The sequence below is a fragment of the Rhinopithecus roxellana genome, chromosome 12 (genome assembly GCF_007565055.1).
Source record: "Rhinopithecus roxellana isolate Shanxi Qingling chromosome 12, ASM756505v1, whole genome shotgun sequence".
Taxonomy (NCBI): Eukaryota; Metazoa; Chordata; class Mammalia; order Primates; family Cercopithecidae; genus Rhinopithecus; species Rhinopithecus roxellana.
Window position 1 is genome coordinate 18,333,514 of NC_044560.1, and position 6,000 is coordinate 18,339,513.

Consider the following 6,000-nt stretch of genomic DNA (forward strand, 5'->3'; position numbering starts at 1 on the left):
CTGCCTGCTGTGTGATCTGGAACAACTCACTTCACGTCTCTCGAGGCTGCTGCTTCTGTAAAGTGGTGACATTAATATCTCAATGACATAGGAAAGTTGTAAGAATCTCTTTTTTCTCTTTCAGAAGGTGCCAATGTCTCCTTTCCACTTACCTTTCAGCTAGCCCTGCTGTCTTACCAGGAATGTTCCTGCCTTCAGATGCAAGCAGATGTTGTACCAGGACTGGACCTTCTCTTCTCCACCATTTCCAGTTGCTCTGGCTTGGCCTAGTGCTCTACTCAGGGCATGGTGCCTGACAATAAGCGTGGGGCTGGTGGGTGTTCTGAGAGTTTCCATGCACAAGTACAGCCTGGCAAACACAGGTTAACGCAAGAGCTTTTTTCTTTTCTTTTTTGAGACCAAGTCTCACTCTGTTGCCCAGGCTAGAGTGCAGTGGTGAGATCTTGGCTTACTGCAACCTCTGCCTCCGGGTTCAAGTGATTCTTGTGCCTCAGCCTCCCAAGTAGCTGGGACTACAGGCATGAGCTACCATGCCTGGCTAATTTTTTTTTTTTTGTATTCTTAGTAGAGACTGGGTTTCACTATGTTGGCCAGGCTGGTCTCAAACTCCTGACCTCAGGTGATCTGTGCACCTCGGCCTCCCAAAGTGCTAGGTTACAGGCGTGAGCCATGATGCCTGGCCACAAGAGCTTTATTCTTCTGGGCCTCAGTCTTCCCCTGAGGAAAATGGGCGTAATTATCTTATCTCCCAAGACAGAACACACATCAATTTTTCTTTTCTTTTCTTTTTTTTTTTTTGAGACAGAGTCGCCCAGGCTGGAGTGCAGTGGTGCGATCTCGGCTCACTGCAACTTCTGCCTCTTGGGTTCAAGCAATTCTCCTGCCTCAGTCTCCCAAGTAGCTGGGACTAAACACGCACACCACCACGCCCGGCTAAGTTTTGTATTTTTAGTAGAGATGGGGTTTCGCCATATTGGCCAGGTTAGCCTTGAACTCCTGGAGAGACCAGATCTTGAGGGGCCTCAAGGATCATGGGAAGGATTTGGAGTTTACTTTTTTTTTTTTTGAAACAGAGTCTCACTTTGTTGCCCAGGCTGGAATGCAGTGGTGCAATTTTGGCTCACTGAAACTTACACCTCCTGGGTTCAAGCAATTCTTCTACCTCAGCATCTCAAGGAGCTGGGATTACAGGTGCCTGCCACCATGCCCGGCTAATTTTTGTATTTTTAGTAGAGACGGAGTTTAACTATTTTAGCCAGGCTGGTCTCAAACTCCTGACTTCAAATGATCCGCCTGCCTTGGCCTCCCAAAATGTTGGGATTACAGGTGTGAACCACTACACCTGGCCTCCATTTACCAATATATATATTTTTTCTTTTTTTTTTTTTGAGACGGAGTTTTGTTCATTGCTGGAGTGCAATGGTGTGATCTCGGCTCACCGCAACCTCCACCTCCCAGGTTCAAGTGATTCTCCTGCCTCAGCCTCCTGAGTACCTGGGATTACAGGCATGCCCCACCACACCCGGCTAATTTTGTGTTTTTAGTAGAGACAGTATTTCTCCATGTTGCTCAGGCTGGTCTCGAACTCCTGACCTGAGGCGATCAGCCCGCCTTGGCCTCCTAAAGTGTTAGGATTAAAGGCATAAACCACTGCGCCTGCCTTCCATTTACCAATATTATGGCAGCAACTATAGGTAGTCATCGGGTGGATGGTCCCAGAAGTCATGAAGCCACAGGGCTTCAGATAACGCTGAAGCTTTGTTTTAGCAGGTAATGCCTATTTGTCTTTTTTTTTTTTTTTTTTGAGACACAGTTTCACTCTTGTTACCCAGGCTGGAGTGCAATGGTGCCATCTCGGCTCACTGTGACTTCCACCTCCCAGGTTCAAGTGATTCTCCTGCCTCAAGTCTCCCAAGTGGCTGGGATTACAGGCATGAGTCACCATGCCCGGCTAATTTTGTTTGTTTGTTTGTTTTTTGAGACGGAGTCTCGCTCTGTCGCCCAGGCTGGAGTGCAGTGGCACGATCTCGGCTCACTGCAAGCTCCGCCTCCCGGGTTCACGCCATTCTCCTGCCTCAGCCTCCCAAGTAGCTGGGACTACAGGTGCCCGCCACCATGCCAGGCTAATTTTTTCTATTTTTTAGTAGAGACGGGGTTTCACTGTGTTAGCCAGGATGGTCTCGATCTCCTGACCTCATGATTCGCCCGCCTCGGCCTCTCAAAGTGCTGGGATTACAGGTGTGAGCCACTGTGCCCGGCCTAATTTTGTATTTTTGGTAGAGACAGGGTTTCTCCATGTTGGTCAGACTGGTATCGAACTCACAACCTCAGGTGATCTGCTGGCCTCGGCCTTCCAAAGTGCTGGGATTACAGGTGTGAGCCACCGTGCCTGGCCTTTTTGTCTTCTTTTAATCTCCTTTAGCCAGGGATTCCTCCTTTAGCCATTTAAAAGAAATATATTGGCCCAGCACGGTGGCTCATGCCTGTAATCCCAGCATTTTGGGAGGCTGAGGCAGGCGGATCATGACGTCAGATCGAGACCATCTTGGTTAACACGGTGAAAACCCGGCTCTACTAAAATATATATATATATATGAAAAATTAGCCAGGCAGGGTGGCACGTGCCTATAGTCCCAGTTACTTGGGAGACTGAGGCAAGAGAATCCCTTGAACCCAGGAGGCGGAGGTTGCAGTGAGCCAAGATCATGTCACTGCGCTCCAGCCTGGGTGACAGAGCAAGACACCGTCTCAAAACAAAAAAAAAAACAAAAAACAAGCGGGAATATATTTACTTAGTGGACCAGGAGAGCTGTCCCAGCTCCACAGAGATTATTCAGTCTGAATTTTTTTTGAGACAGAGTCTTGCTTTGATGCCCAGGCTGGAGTGTAGTGGCTCGATCTTGATCTCAGCTCACCGAGACCTTGACGTCCTGGGCTCAAGTGATCCTGACACCCCAGCCTCCAAATAGCTGGGATTACAGGCACGTGCCACTAAGTCTGGGTAATTTTTTTTTTTTTTTTTTTTGAGACGGAGTCTTGCTGTGTCACCCAGGCTGGAGTGCAGTGGTGAGATCTCAGCTCACTGCAACTTCCGCCTCCCAGGTTCAAGCGATTCTTGTGCCTCAGCCTTCTTAGTAGCTGGGATTACAGGCACCCACCACCATGCCTGGCTAATTTTTATTTTATTTAATTTTAAGTTTTTTGTATGAGAAGGAGATTCACTCTTGTTGCCCAGGTTGGAGTGCAATGGTGTGATCTCAACTCACTGCAACCTCCACCTGCTGAGTTCAAGCGATTCTCCTGCCTCAGCCTCCCGAAAAACTGGGATTATAGGCGTGCACCACCACTCCCAGCTAAGTTTTGTATTTTTAGTAGAGACGGGGTTTCACCATGTTAGCCAGGTGGTCTTGAAGTGACCTCAGGTGATCTGCCTGCCTCGGCCTCCCAAAGTGCTGGGATTATAGGTGTGAGCCACTGCATCTGGCTAATTTTTATATTTTTAGTATAGATGGGATTTCACTATGTTGGCCAGGGTGGTCTTGAACTGACCTCAGGTGATCTGCCTGTCTCAGTTTCCCAAAGGGCTGGGGTTACAGGTGTGAGCCACCATGCCCAATTTTTGTATTTTTGTAGAGATGGGGTCTCCTCATGTTGCCCATGCTGGTCTCGAAGCCTTGGGCTCAAGTGATCTGCCCACCTAGGCCTCCCAAAGTACTGGGATTACAGGCGTGAGCCACCACGCCCGGCCTTTTTTTTTTTTTTTTTTTTTGAGAGGGAGTCTTGCTCTGTCACCGGGCTGGAGTGCAGTGGTGGGATCTTGGCTCCCTGCAACCTCCACCTCCCAGGTTCAAGTGATTCTCCTGCCTCAGCCTCCCGAGTAGCTGAAATTACAGGTGCCCGCCACCATGCCTGGCTAATTTTTGTATTTTTATAGAGATGGGGTTTCACCATCCTGGCCAGGATAGTCTTGATCTCTCGACCTCGTGATCCACCCGCCTTGGTCTCCCAAAGTGTTGGGATTACAGGCATAAGCCACTGTGCCTGACCTGCTGTCCCATTCTTAACACAGTCAAAGATGGCTGGGTCAACTCCAGGAATCACGTCTGTGTATCCAGCTATAAGGAAGGTGGAAGGGGAAGGGGAAGAAAAAGGTACAGGATGCAGGCCAGCTATATTTTAAAGAGGTTCCTGGGCTGGGCACAGTGGTTTACACCTGTAATCCCAGCACTTTGGGAGGCAGAGGCCAGCGGATCATCACCTAAGGTCAGGAGTTCGAGATCAGCCTTTCCAACAAGGTGAAACGCTGTTTCTACTAAAAATACAAAAACTAGCTGGGTGTGGTGGCGGGCACCTGTAATCTCAGCTACTTGGCTGAGGCAGGAGAATCGCTTGGACCTGGGAGGTGGAAGTTGCAGTGAGCCGAGATTGTGCCACTGCACTCTAACCTAGGTGACAGAGCAAGACCCCACCTCTCCAAAAAACAAACAAACAAACAAACAAACAAACAAAAAAAAAACAAAAGAGGTTCCTAAGAAACTGACACCTAACACCTCTGCTTACATCACTTGGGGCAGATCTTGTTAGCTGCAATGGATGCAGAGACACGGTGTTTATTCCAGCCTACTATATACCCACCTAAAAGTGGTAGGTTTTAATTCTCAGGAAGACAATGGGGAAAATGAAACAGTTCTAACATAAATGCCCTGTTTCTATAACTGCCTAATCTGGTCTCTTAATCTGTAATGCTTGTCACCCTTCCCTGAGTAAATTATAATCATCCTTTAAAGATCAGTCCAAGTGTCACCTCCAGACCCCTAAAGGTACAAGGAATCATTGCCTTCACTGTTCTCAGGACATTCTGCATGTTCCTCCAGATCTTGAAGCATGGTGTTACTTACATTCCTGTATGCCTACTCTTAGAATGGGAACCAGGGGCCTGCTCCTTCACCAGGACTCAGGCTCACCACTCTCCCTAAACCCCAACCTTATGGATTCCCCTGGAATAATCCTATATATATATACATTTTTGAGACAGAGTCTCTCTCTCTTGCCCAGGCTGAAGTGCAGTGGCACGATCTCAGCTCACTGCAACATCTGCCTTACAGGTTCAAGTGATTCTCCTGCCTCAGCCTCCTGAGTAGCTGGAACTACAGGCACGCACCACCACGCCCTGCTAATTATAGATGTGAGGCACCTCACCCGGCCTAAAAGAACCTGATCTTAATTTTACTCCTGTGGTCTCTGGCAGCCTTCCCTCCTTCTTAGGCTTTTTTCGCTTGCCTGCATTGATCATCTGTACAATCACTTGTCCCATTAACTTAGAGGACAGGGAACAGGAAAGAGTTGGGGCTGATCTTGAGCCCAGAAGGTGGCAAATTTTCCCCAGAGGGCAATGCAGACCTTTCCCAGCCCCAGGCTGAAGCTGAGTCCTTTTTTCCAGCGGACACACAAGATGCTCCCAAAGAAAAGATGATTATGCTGGGAGTCTGTGTGCAAACTGGCATGCAATTAAAACTTCTGGCCAGGCGCGGGGGCACACGCCTGTAATCCCAGCACTTTGGGAGGCCAAGGTGGGTGGATCACGAGGTCAGGAGTTCAAGACCAGCCTGGCCAACATGGTGAAACCCTGTCTCTACTAAAAATACAAAAATTAGCCGGGTGTGGTGGCATGGGCCTGTAGTCCCAGCCACTCGGGAGGCTGAGGTAGGAGAATCACTTGAATCCGGGAGGCGGAGGCTGCAGAGAGCCGAGATCACCCCACTGCACACCAGCCCGGGCAACAGGGTAAGACTTTGTCTCAAAAATAAATAAATAAATAAATAAATAAATAAATTAAATAAATACATAAATAAATAAAACCTTCTGAGCCAGTTTTTTCCATATTGCTCCACTCCTAAAATCCCTTGGTACCTCCCTAGGGCTTCAGGGTAAGTCCTGACATCATGGTCCTTTGTGATCTGACCCTCGCCCATGTCTCCCACCTCAGTTCCCACATTTCCC